We start from the raw sequence: 13,893 nt of genomic DNA, 5'->3' as shown, positions 1-13,893 counted from the left end.
ACTTTTTAAACCGACAGAACCAATTGCTACACCACCATGTACACACCACATAACTCTGGGCAAGTTGATTCCTCATCCTGCACTCAATTTCTCCAATAAAGCTAACAGTACACTTCACCAAGTTACTATGAAGACCCAATGAGTTAATATCAATAAAACACTTAGATCACCACGGTTTAATTAATTTGATTAAGTGATCAAAAAACATCAAACACTGGAGGTCGCATTGTACCCTACTTTTTCATATTCTATATACTAGTTATTTTAGCAACCTAATAAGTGACAACAGGTAAATTAGTTCTAGCTGAGAACGTTTTAGTTGCTCACAAAAAACCAACCAAACACAAAATCTAATGACCACAAATAGCATTATATACAAATGCACGTTGTTTTACTGGGCAATACTTGGTGCGCAGCACTGCTGTGAAAGCTTCGCATGTCACCTGTTTTAAGCAAAGTATTGTGAGGACGCTCGTTCTGCAGGTGCAAAATGAGTCTAGACTAATGAGTGGCTAATGCCTGTAATTCCACCACTTGAAAAGCTGAGGCAGGAGGACTGCTTGAATTCCAGGCCAGCTTCTTCTACACAGTGCATTATAGGCCAACCTCAGCTACGGTAAGACCCTGTCCTCACAAAGTTAAACAAACAAAAACTTTTCCCACTTAATACAATTGTTAAAAGACAGAGACAGATTTTTAAATTTGAAAACTCTGATATTAAAGTTGAAATCCTTTTGGGGGTGGTGGTAGGAAGTTGAAGTGGTCTCAGGAACAGAAGTTGTGCAGGCTAGTTTATGGCAGCTTGACACAAGCCAGTCATTTTGAGATGAGGGACTCTCAATTGAGAAAATGCCTCCATAAAATATGCCTAGAGGCAAGCTGTAGGGCATTTTCTTAATTAGTGATTGCTGGAGGAGAGCCCAAAACATTGAGGGTGGTAAGAAAACAGGCTGAGTAAACCAGAGGAGCCAGGGCCTCTGCATCAGGTCCTGCCTCCAGGTTCTTGCCTTGAGTTCCAGCCCTGACTTCCCTTAGTGAGGAACTGTTGCCTGAACTGTAAATGAAATACAGCCCTTCGTTCCCAAGCTGCTGTGGGTCACAAGTGTTTTATCACAATAGGAAAGTAACTAAGACGGGATTCATTACACTAAGGAATAGTAACATAAAAGGAGACGCTTCATCTCAGATTCTGTACCCTGTGTCTCTCAGACTATGTACCTGTGCTTGTCTAGGCAAACAGGCCCAATTCTTTTCTGCTTATCAAATGGCTTCCCATCTCTTTTAAATTTGCTGTAATTCACAACTTCTGATTAAAATTAGTCTCCTCTCCTTTAACTAGGTTCTATGAACTCTAATGTAATGCACCCTTCCAGCTTAAGAGCAAATAAACTCCATGTTTGCTATAAGTGACTACACTTTCCCTAACCCAATAACCCCACATTTGTAGATAGCTTTAGTCATTTTTAGTGGTCCTTGAATCAAATGTCCACTGCTGAACCAGCTGTTGCAACAGTTTTATATGGCATAAAACATAGCTATGGAGGTCTGTAGTGTACTGCAGACAAAGCAGATTTCCTTCAAAGGAATTATAGACAGGCCAGAATTATAATCAGCATGTCTGGAACACTGAGTCAGATAAACCAATGCAAATCTAGAGCTCAAACGTCCTGCCAGTCTTTCTAATCTGTTTAGTTACAGTAACTACGCAGCTATAAATACACATTGGTGGTTACTAAGGAGATCATATTTACTGCAGCAGCATAAGACATGGGTCAGGGGTACAGCTACCACTTTTTCAATCTCTTAAAATTACATTTTATATATTTACCACTCATTTGTACCTGTGTGTATTGTGGGTGCACAAACCACAGTGTAGATGTGAAGGTCAGAGGACACTTTGCAGAAGTGGGAACCAGTTCTCCTGCTAGCATATGGACCTTGAGTCCTTGGGTTTGGTGGCAGACACCTTTACCAGCTAAGCCATCTTACTGTATGGTCCAACTACTGTTTAGTCTGAGATTCTATGCTATATCAAGATAATAAAATCCACTGTCCTGTCGACTATCATTTTTCATCCTAACTAGAGGAAATTTCATTCCATAGCTTAGCTGCTGGACCACAGTAGACTCAATACTATAGACAGTTCCCAGCTATGGACACTAGTCAGAGAAACAAAGTAAAGCAAAAGAAAGCTTCAATATATTGGGAATTTCCTGAGGTTCAAACCCACATAGAGCAATCTTTAAAAACCTTTGGCACACTTAGTTCAGTTGGCAGAGTACTTGCCTAACAAGTGTGAGACCCTAAGTTTGAAACAACAACAACAAAAAAAAAGGCAAAACTTTGGCAGATGAGTTCTTGAACCATCTTCTGGCTCTCTTACTAGCAGTAAAAATTTACCCCGTTTTCTGCTAAGATTGGTTACCAGGAATAGAAGGAAAAAGCCAACCTGAGATGCAGCAGTGCTACTTTCTGTCAATGACTTCAAAGCACTAGTTAGGAAGACTGTCTAATATACTCATGAGACATCTTCCTTTTAGACACATTCTAAGCACTAGTTAGGAAGACTGTCTAATATACTCATGAGACATCTTCCTTTTAGACACATTCTAAGCAGATGAGAGTTCTCCAATCTTCAATCACAAACTTTCTTCAGCCTTGAGAAGGAAATGGAGCAAGCAGCTCAAAGTCAGTGGCCAACAGTACTTACTATCTCAATGCTCATCTGTCCCTACTCTGTAGAATCAAACTGAAACTGCACTTTCTACCCCATTCCAAATAAGCCCTTCAGCACAGTATGGCAAGAGGACTAATTCCTCTGGCCTCATCTTCATTACTCACTGAGATCTCTTTCTCTCATTGAGGACCACTCCCCTTCCTGTGGCCCCTCCTGTGAAATGCTGGTACTCTGCAAGCTAACATATAATTATGTATCATCTGATGTTATGTAGTATGGTTTCACTTAGAAGATTCTGTCTTTCACCAAGTTGTAAACAATGATACCCGTGTAACACTCTCAAATACTATGCACAAAGAAAACAAAAAAATATCATTGTCTAAAAGGTGCTTAAGTTAGTTGCTTATCTGTAAAATCCTCAAGATAAATGTTTCAGTACCCTCACTAATGTCCTGACTTAAGAGTTAGGGCACAAACCACATGAACTTATAAAAATATCAAACTGTAAGAGAAAGGCAGAAGAAGTCACTCCTAAATAACAACTTCTGGACACTTAGAGACCTCTGTGGATCAAACCTGAAATCACCCACCTAGAAACCCCACAATGTCTGTGAAGGTTTGGGCACATGCACAGAAGTGCCACAGAATATACACAGATTTTCTGATCCCAGGCCAGGAAAATTCTAAACAATTCTAACTATTCCTCTGTCTCAGAGTTGGAAGAGTAATCCAGAAAGCCAGAGTGATCTCAGTTACTATGATGTGGCTACACCAAATCTCAGAAATTCAGAGAAGCATTCTTACATACTTTACTATATACTTTATCTGGCTTTACGGAGAATCTATTACGGTGCTATTATACCCCCTTTACCAAAACAAAAACAAAAACAAAACAAAAACCAAAAAACTAGGACTGAGATATCAATAACACATTTCAACATAGAAATCCTTTTTTTAAACATCTATTTCTTTTTATCTTATGTGTATGAGTGTTTTACCTGAATGTGTGTGTGCACAAAGAGTTGTCATATTCCCTGGAACTGGAATCACAGACAGTTGTTAGCTGCCATGTGAGTGTTAGGAACTGAACCTGGGTCCTCCACAAGAGCAACGAGTGCTCTTAACCACTGAGCCATCTCCCCAGGTACAGACAAAACTGTTTTACAACGTGCATTAGTAACAACAACAAAAAGATCTAACTAAAGAAAATCTAAGGGGCTGGAGAGATGGCTCAGCGGTTAAGAGCACTGACTGCTCTTCCAGAGGACCTGGGTTCGATTCCCAGCACCCACATGGCAGCTCACAACTGTCTGAAAATGCAGTTCCATGAGATCTGACACCTTCACACCAACAAACATAATAAAGTTAAATAAATAAGAAAAAAAAGTTTAAAAAAAAAAAAAGAAAGAAAATCTAAGACACTTTAACAGAATAGGTCTCATTGATTTCAAGGTATGCATATCTTCACCTTTTAAGAGCTCTAATCAGGAAGCTGTCATTTTTATTCCTAGATGTACATTGAACAGTGAATCTTACAATAGAAGTTAACTTAGGGTCCATAAAATATAGTAAGTCATGTGACAAAAGAGAATAGGGGAAATTAAGGCTGGTGAAGTAGCTCAACAAGTAAAGGTGCTTGGCACACAAGGCTGGAAACTGAGTTAAATCCCAAGAATCCACACAAAGGTCTGAGAGAACCGACTCCACAAAGTTGTCCTCTGACCTCCACATACTTGCCATGACATACACACAAAGTAGCACACACGCCCATGCACCCACAATGGATGGGTGGATGGATCTGGATAGATGGATGGGTATCTGGATGGAGGGATGGATGGATGGATGGATGGATGGATATCTGGATGGATGGGTATCTGGATGGATGGATGGATGAGTATCTGGATGGGTGGATGGAAGAAATTAAAAAATTTTAAAACCCATACACATATCAAGCCCCCTGAATGTACAGAGTCGTCACTAGAGGTTGATGGGAAAGTAGACAGGTCTCTAGTCTAAAGTCTCCTAGACACGGAAAGTGAATTCAGAGGTGGCAAAGCATAAAAGGCAGCAAAAGAAAGTTAAAAACAAAAAATCAGGCTTATGCTAACACTCTTCCTTCTAAGAAAAGTTAAAACAATCTGAATTTTTAAACTTAATTTTATTTTATGTGCATTGGTGTGAGGGTGTCAGATGCCCTGGACCTGGAATTACAGTTGTGAACTGCCATTTGGGTGCTGGGAATTGAACCCAGGTCCTCTGGAAGAGCAGCTGGTGTTCTTTACCACTGAGCCATCTCTCCAGGCTCCAATCATCCTAATTTTTAAACACAAATTAAATATTAGAGAACACCTGGTGTATGCACTTTTCACTACTGTTCTATAACGCAGATGCTGTACAGCCTCAATGGCAGATACTCTGGTTGTCATTTAGTGCCAAACTTAAGAATCCTGCACTTATCCCAAGGATATGAAAATTTGTTTTCTTCTAATGTACATGTAGTTTGAGTGTTGTACTAACAGACACATAATTTGGATGGTTTCTACTGTATCTATGAGACAGACAAATCAACGCAACTTCTATTTGGCTACAACTAGAGCACTGGTAAATCCTACTAAAGCTCCACTGAGGTCAGAGGTGGACCTTTGCGAAAGCACCCTGAGTACTTACATTCTATTACACAAGCTTGGTCGGCCAACGATCTGACGCAGACAGTTCTTAGAGCCTTGCCTGCAGCAGGTGACTGCCCGCCCAGCAGCCCTTGGGCAGCCAGAGGGACTGCCCTGCGGCAGGCCAGGCACTCGAGTTTGCCTTGGAGGCAATGCTAGCAACAGTGGCTGTCCAAGCACAGTTCTGGATTGTTCTAGTCAATGCTGACCTGCAGGTCCCAGTGAACCATTGTAGACATTTGCACACAGGAAAGGAGTTGTGTTGCTTCCAGCAGAAGTCCTGTGACTGAATGAAGGCTCTGCCATGACTGGTGGGAACAGACTTGAGCAGACTACTGCCCATGAGGGTCAACCATGCGACACCTTCTATGCCGACCTTTTGATGCTGCAACATTAAGCCCACAGAAGCGCAGTGGTCTTTTCTTGCTACTTTTGATCATCATCACTCATATAGCATGGTGAGCTGGTCACATAAAGACAACCTAAGACAGAGGCAACCACCAGAGACAACCTGCACACAGGGGTGGGGTGGGGGAGGTGGGACAAGGAGCACAGCACAGACAATTAAAGAGTGCAGGGGGGGAGGGGAAACGACAAGGATTACAGCACAGACAACTGAAGAGTGCACACGGGAGGGGGAAACAAGGAGCACAGCACAGACAACTAAAGAGTGCAGGGGGGGAGGGGAGCACAGCAGACAACTGAAGAGTGTACGGGCACAGCTGGTAGAGCAACCTGCCAAGTCTTAAGGGCCAAGGGTCCCAACACCTCAGATGGGACCAAGGCTGCTAACACTAGCCACTGTAGGGCTGTGGGGCCTAATATCCAAAGCACAACCATAAGCTTAGACAGTAGCTGCTTTTATTGCTTGAAGCCAAAGATGTGGCTCGTGTTAAAGCCTAGAGTTACAGGCACTTTGTTCTCTAAGGCCTCTGTGTCTGCAACTATGGCTCCAAGGCCTTTGGCACTCAAGCAGATTTGGTCAACTCTAACCGTTTCTCACCTGCTCACCTGCACTTCCACCTCGGAGTGAAAGGACTCTAGCAGCTGACAGGTCACACACACTCTGCAGAGTAAAGCACTTGGATCAAAGAACACACAAATGCAGAGTGTTAGCAGACGCCGCCCAGGGATTCTCCCAAGTCAACCCCCCCACTTGACCCTCTCTCCAGGCTGGTCACCACTGCCGGCATTTTCATTCAGGCATGTTCATCAATGCCGCTCTGGTGGGCAGTACCGCATTATCATTTAAAACTGCACCTGTGTCTCTGAACTCGACAGACAAGGACTCTGTTACCTTAGCCATTAGAATACTCACTTGGTGAATATTCAGATCATTCACATATTTGTTTACATGTCTTCACAATGATGTACCTTTAAAATACACTCCACGCAAGCCCTCTGGCAGAGTTAAGTACTATAGACACATTTTCTAACCTGTCATTTGCCCTTCTGTTCCCTGATTACTACCACTTGGTGAATAGATATTGTTAATACACACTATCAATGCTTACTTTTCTGGCTAGTACTTTTGGGGCTCCAAAACAAAATACTTTTATCTACAAGAGCCACATAAACATATTTTCTTCTAGGTTTTTAGGTGGGGATGCGGGAGAACACACCCAGGGCCGTGCACACGCTAAGCACATTTGAGCACCTGATCACTAGTACACACCATCCAGTCCTAGAAACTTCCTGCTCACTTTTCACATAGCCCCATGAAACTACTTCAGACAACAAGAAAAAAGAAAGCTTTACAATGTAGTTTATGAACTTAGCAAAACTCTGAAGAAAACCAAAATGCATAATATAACCTTATAAATGTAGATTAAAAAAACTAAGACACTGACAAATCAAGAAGGTGGGGAGTGGGAGCACTTCACAGTTAAGTGGAGGCTGAGGTCAAGGACAGAGTACTTAACAGAAAGCAGCATTAGCACAACCCATTCCATTACTAATCAAGAAAATACCTATGATTACCTATAATACAGAAAGACTTGATGAGCTCAACCCTTGTATTTTAGAAACTTCAAAAACTATCACTAACACTAGAAGGTGTTTCTCATTCTTTTCTATCAGAGACTTAAAAAAAAAATGCTAAGGGCCATGGGCGTGGTGGACCACTCCTGCAGTCCCAGTATTCAAGAGGCCTCCCGCCAGAAGCTTGAAGTTGGCCTGGTCTACATAGTGAATCCCAGGTCATCCAGGACTACACAGCAAGACCTGGAGAAGCATGGGTCTTTTGCTTTACATATTAGAAATCAATAGTAAGTTATCTTAACCAAACTTTAGGGGTATTCCTAGTAAAGCTCTGAACACAAAATCCATGGAGCTGTAGAGATGGCTCAGTGGGCAAAACACTTACAGTGCAAGTGTGAAGACCCGACTTCGAATCCTCAGAACCTATGTAAAGCCGAACACAGCAGTGCACATCTGTGGTCACAGAGCTCCAGAGCAAGAAGGGAGGCAGAGAGAGGAGGAGAGCCCTTACAAGCAGGACAACAGCCAACAAACAGATACTGTCTTAAACAAGGGAGAAGTCTAGAACAAAGACCTTCACGCACATCATCATACACACACACACATGCACACACACAGAATTCGGAAATTCTCTCCTCAGGTGCGTCTGGCAATCACACTACCATTCCTGCTACACTCATCCATCACTCTGATGATGTCATTTACTGTTTTCTCAAGTCTGTTACACTCTCCAGCTCCTCCTCTCTCCTCTGATGACTAATTCCTATAAACAGATGAGACCTGAAGCTATCACCAGCATGTCTCTACCCATGTTCTGCCTTCTATCCCCTTCTATAATAGCATGCTCTACTAGTAAGGCAGATACAAAGCTAGATCAAGGTCTTGCAAACTACAAGGCCCGCCACCTGCATGGTGCCTGCGGCTCCTTTCACAAGCTCCAGAAGAGCAAACTCTGTCACTGGACAAAGACTGTGAGCTCACTCTACCTGCACCACTTACAATTTAGCTCTTCAAAGCACACTGGCTACATGACCTACTAAATTCACACTCACGGGACATGTACAACACACCAGGGTTACAACAGACAGACTGATGACAAACCAAAAAAATCTTAAGACCATATCACATGTAAAGGAAGAAAACTCTTCCTTTATTAAAACTTTTCATCAACTCAAAGGTAGGAAATCATACAGCAATCCCTTCTATTTCACAGTGTTCCCTTCTATTTCAAGGAAAAATTATCTTAATTCGGAATCTAGCCCAGACAGTGATCAAGGCAGAAAAAAAGTATTTTCAGCAACATCAACAATTCAAAAAGTTTACCCTACCACACATATTTTGCTTGTTATAAAACAGTCTTACACTTTGGCCCAGACCAGTTTAGAACTCCTAGCAATCCTTCTGCCTCAGTTTTCAAGCACTGGGATTCTGAGTGTGAGCCGTCTTTAAGTCAGTCAATAAGAGATACAACTCACTGAAACAAGAAAGTAAACTGAGTTTAGCGAGCACAGGCTCCACAGGAAGAGCACACGTGTCAGGAGCAAGGTGATGGGAGGCCAGGCTCAAGCTGTGCGTCCCAGTGCTAAGCAACACTGCAGACTGAACAAAAGCAGAGCCTTCTTAGCTGTCCCCAGTTTTTAACAAGTCTGAATCCTATCACCTATGTATCTGTAGATTTGGACAGACTAGAGAAAAAACTAAAGACACATAAGAGAGTAAGGAAAAATACAAAAGAAAACAATCTAACGCCAAGAAATTCAATCATAGCACACTTCAAGGTTCAACTGTTAAACATACTTACAGAAACATAATAATGTAAACAATGAACTTGTAATCAAAACCATGATATCACTATACACCGAAGACAATAAAGTTCAAGGTAGCACAGGAATCTTAAAGCAAAATCACTGTAAAAAAAATCTGAAGTTGAAAAACAAAACTGCAGAACCAAGTACTCATGCCAGAAGAAAGAAAAATAGACACACAGGATCAGCTAATATGGCTAGGGTTAGGGATCAGAAACAGGACCTAGGAAGAAAGCCATGAAGAGATGAGTGAGTCTGGTAATGTCACTTCCTACATGTACACTGTATTAGTTAAAGTACAAATTTTAACAAAAAAAGAAAGTGGTTATATCACTTAATACCATTACTTCACTCTCTGGCCAATAACTGAATACTTTTAAAGTGTCAGGGACTTTTCTAAAAGAGGGAAGGAGGAGGGGAGGGGAAGGTAGAAAAGGAGAGGGAAGAGGTTGATGATTAAAACCCATCTGGAATATTTAAAATGAGTTCTTGAGTAAAACGTGGAAAGCAAAGAAACTAAAACTATAAAGCATGGAAAAGGAAAGAGTGCAGATTAATTAAAAACCAGTGGAATTTTATCATATCCAATCTTCATTCTCTCACTAAGGAGAAACTAATGGGAATTTAAACCACACTTAAGGAAGTAATTATAGGGTAACACAATAAACTCCTTTCCAAGGGACGGCTAACACTATGATAACTTCAAGCCATTTGAATTACATTTTTATTGAAAACTAAGTAACTAATAAAGTATGGAATCCAGAAAGAAATAACTATTTCAAAAAACAAACATTAGGGGGCTGGAGAGGTGGCTCAGCAGTTAAGTGCACTGACTGCTCTTCCCTAGGACCCGGGTTCAATTCCCAGCACCCACATGGCAGCTCACAACTGTCTGAAGATCCAGTTCCAGGGTATCTGACACCTTCACACCAATGCACATAAAATAAAGTTAAATAAACCTTAAAAAAAAATTTAAAAAAAAACAAAACAAAAAACAAACATTAGATAACAAAAAAACTTGTATTCAAAACAGGATCCCCTTTTATGCATTTTATTCTCAAAAGTTTGCATATGTTCATTTTAAATACCAAATGAAAGCAATATTTCCAAAGAAAACAGCCAATTTCAATAGATTAACATTTAAAATCTTAGAGACGGGAAATGGTGGCACACAACTTTAATCCTGCACTCTGGCAGATGTCTGAGTTCGAGGCCAGCCTGGTCTACATATAGAGTTCCAGGACAACCAAAGCTACACAGAGAAACCCTGTCTCAAACAAAAACAAAACAAAAAACAAAAAGCTTTCTGGAGACCAGTCCACTAAGTTCAGGTGTATATCTTCCCAAAAACTCTCCAATCTGGAGGTGGTGGAACATCACACTCAGGTAAGAGCTACCATCTGGATTTGGGGGTCACTGAATGTTTACTGGTGGCTCATTTCCCACACTGAAATGGAGAGAATAATGCCTACATAAGGTAGAGGTTAGTTACTGATAGTCCTAAGAAGTAACAACATATTTATCAATTCTTTTAAAGCTTTGGAATCTACAATGATCTACACCAACGTGTGTCACACTGACTATTAATCACATCATAAAACGATCACTTCTCATCAGATTTTCACTTAGCAGACTTTTCTTTTAGCAACCAAAGAACGATAGAGAGCTGTTTCACTGGGGTGAGGGGAAGGCTTTACTTTTCTTAAAGACTCGTATAAACAAATACCGAGAGAATATCAGCAAACACTTCATTTAGTTATATAAACCAAAAGTACAATGTTTTCACCACATATAAACCACACACCCTCTGACTCCAGGTAGAGTATATATTTTGAGTATGTCTGGATACCAGATACCCAGTGTGTATAAACAGAAGCATAGTTTAAGAAAATCGTCTTGATGCTTTTGTTCACCAGCAGCTCCTTCTATTCTCAGAAGGAAAAATGCAAACAATACCCCAACTCACAGGCACCCTGAGAATTTCCAACTAACAACCCAGGCATCACTTTATCTCCATCAAGGCACATACCTACTTTACTCTGCTGAGTCCCCTCCACATCTATCAGACTGCAGCACCAACCATGTACTCAATGTGTGTAGAATAAACTAGCCTCTGGACAAAGGCTTGAAAGTAGCCTGGCCTGGAGGTACACGCTTTTAATCCTAGCACTCTGAAGGTATAGGCAGGCATTTCTCAGTGAGTTAGAGGCCAGCCTGGTCTTCTAGGACTGTGAGAACTGCATAATGAGACCCTGTCTCATTTTTAAAAAAAAAAAAGGAAAGAAAAGAAGGTTCAAATTGTAATCAAATTAATTTCACCAACAAAGCCATCTTTCACTGCTCACAACCACTATCCCAATTGTAAAGACATAATAAACTAAAAAAAAGATATGCTAGTATTTAAATGTATACAAACTGCATTACTCACGCATATCTGATTCACAGCTGACTTTTAAACAGAATTTTTCTCAGAATTTTTGGGTGTATCCTTCCCGACACTGTAGTATCATAAAAGTATACTGTGATCCTTGACAAACAGATCTTTCAACTTCTGCTGCAATCTGGTGTAAAAACACAAGATCAACAGTATTTCTGAAAACAGTGAAGTTCCTACAACCAGGGAAAGGTCGGATATAATGAGATGGGGGAGGAAGGCGGGTCTGAGTATTTAAAAATGACTATGCCAGAATTTAAAGCTTAAAACAACTACACTTAAGTTATTCCAGGGAACGCTAATAAACACATTTAACCTACAAGATGTGGCTAATTTTCCACATTTCGAAGCTTCATGATTACACATGTTCACTAGAAGTTATTATTATCAAAACAATACTGTTTGGTTATAAATCCCACTTCAGCAATAATCGCACTAACACTTACTACATTTCTGATGCCACAGCCGGAGCAGTCATATCTGGGTGGGACAAGCCTTTTTAGTTTGCAAGTTACCAACTGTGACACTGCGGTACTCCTGCATGCAAGGAATGAAAAGTTCTTCGAGATTCTTTCTCATGGTCATCTTCAAAGACACCATGAACTCGAGTCCCCCCGGATGGTACACATTAAACAAACAAACACCAAAGTCAACTCATAAATACACGCTGTGCAGAAACAACTACAGCTATTTAAGTGTTACGAGAGAAAAAAAATACAGAACACCTACAGGGAAAGGTTCAATTAACTGCCGCCCGTGTTTTCATCCTCGGATCTTAAACAATAGGCACTGGATGCTTCTGTGGAGCGCTTTCTGCAGAGGGATTTCGGGTTGCAAACGCCCCTCCTCCACTGCAAGCATCAGAGCCCTTTCTTCCTCCTCCCTCACCCCTCCCAACTCAAACCAATTAACATTCGTACTAAGGTACCTCCTATCAGCTCGCAGCTTCTTCCCAAACACGCCCACGCACCCTGAAACCCGCCTGCGTCTACACCGCACACGGCGGCAGGAAAAGCGCTTCGAGGGGGGCGGGGAGCCGCGGCAGAGCACAGGTCCGGGCTCCCTTCCAGGTCAGCTCCATCACCTCCCAAGCCCGGTGTTTACGAGCCCGCCGAAGCCCACGCTGCAAAGGAATTCCGGCCGCTGCGGGCAGATTGCGCGGCGGTGCGGGAGGCCCCCCCCACTCCGTGTCCGCGCGCGGCCTCGGCGGCGCCGCTCACCCCGCGCTCCGCGGGCGGTTCGGCCCCGCAACAGGTCACTCCGCCTCGCTCCGCTGCGGGGTGCAGGCACCCGGCCCGGGAGGGGGTGTGCCGTCCGGCTCACCTGCGAGGCTGAGGCGACGCCGGGGCCTCCGCCACCGCGGGACCGTGAGCGCCCCGCAGTCCGCCCTCCCTCCCGTGCCGCGCACCGCGGCCGTCGCCATTGCCCGCGCCTCCCCGCCCGCCCACCCGCCAGCCAGCCACGCCGACCTGTGTAGCCGCGGCCGTCGCCTCCGCTTCGCCCGCAGCTCCGAGGCAGCGCTCGCCCAGCCGAGCAGTCGGCGTCTCTCATTCAGTGCCCGCCGCCGGCGCTCGGGGGAGGGGAGTGCGCCGGATCCACCCCGGCCGCGCAGGGGGCGCGCGCCGGGCGGGCGGGGCGGAGCGGCGCGGCGCGCGCACCAACTGAGCGCGCTCGCGCGGCCGGGGAGCTCCGGGTCGCCGGGGTCTCGGCGCGCGCCGCGGACTCCCGGCTGCTGCCCGCCGAGCCCAACCGCCGCCCGTACCGGTGTCCGCGGGGCGCGCGCCGTAGCCGCAGCCGCAGCGCGGGGCCGCAGGGAAGAGCCGCAGGGCTCAGGGCAGACAGGTGGGGCCCCACGGCCGCTCGTGCACGGGGTCTCGGGGGGCGCTCGCGATGCGGGGCGCAGCTCACCTTGAAGGCCAGAGAACAAAAGTCAGCCCCGGGATCAAATACCCAGCCCACGCAGGCGGCGCCCTCAGTTGTCGTGGCGGACAAATGAAGGGGCTGCAGATGGGAAGAGTCACCCCCACAGCGATGGGATCGTAAATGATGGAGTCAGGGCACTCACACATTAACATGCCGGAAGTGTTGGGTAGGCCCCTGTAGGTTTTAAGCAGGGTGACTGTCCTTGGTTTAATGAACAAATAATCGAAATTTGGAATATCCGCCCCCCCCCCCCCCCCGCCGTCCCAGACTGGAGTTGCAGGAACGTGATTCTAAAATGTGAATTTTTTTCTGCGAATGAAAGGGGATGGAAGGGTGTTGTTTCTCAGGGTGCACCTAGGTGGCCTACATAAAATTTGATGCAGTGTGACTTAGTGGAAGGTTTTCTGT

At 44.0% G+C, this 13,893-nt stretch overlaps 1 protein-coding gene across 5 annotated transcripts in view; it reads right to left on the bottom strand.

The window, feature by feature from the left end:
• Ralgps2 (Ral GEF with PH domain and SH3 binding motif 2) overlaps positions 1–13,492 on the bottom strand; it is a 143,790-nt gene extending 130,298 nt beyond the window's left edge. For 4 of the 5 annotated variants that reach the window (XM_041662280.1, XM_041662282.1, XM_041662283.1 and 1 more), the window contains exon 1: positions 13,032–13,154. The gene's annotated coding sequence lies outside the window, so the exon portion shown is untranslated. Of the gene's footprint in view, positions 1–13,031; positions 13,155–13,470 lie in introns of those variants that run through there. The other variant, XM_041662281.1, reaches the window with a different exon arrangement.
• Positions 13,493–13,893: the final 401 nt, after the last annotated feature.

This window comes from Microtus oregoni, unplaced genomic scaffold (genome assembly GCF_018167655.1).
Source record: "Microtus oregoni isolate MIOR12 unplaced genomic scaffold, Mior012 000013F_ref0000133, whole genome shotgun sequence".
Taxonomy (NCBI): domain Eukaryota; kingdom Metazoa; phylum Chordata; class Mammalia; order Rodentia; family Cricetidae; genus Microtus; species Microtus oregoni.
Note: the sequence above shows the minus strand (reverse complement) of the source record. Positions and strands in the feature narration are given on the sequence as shown.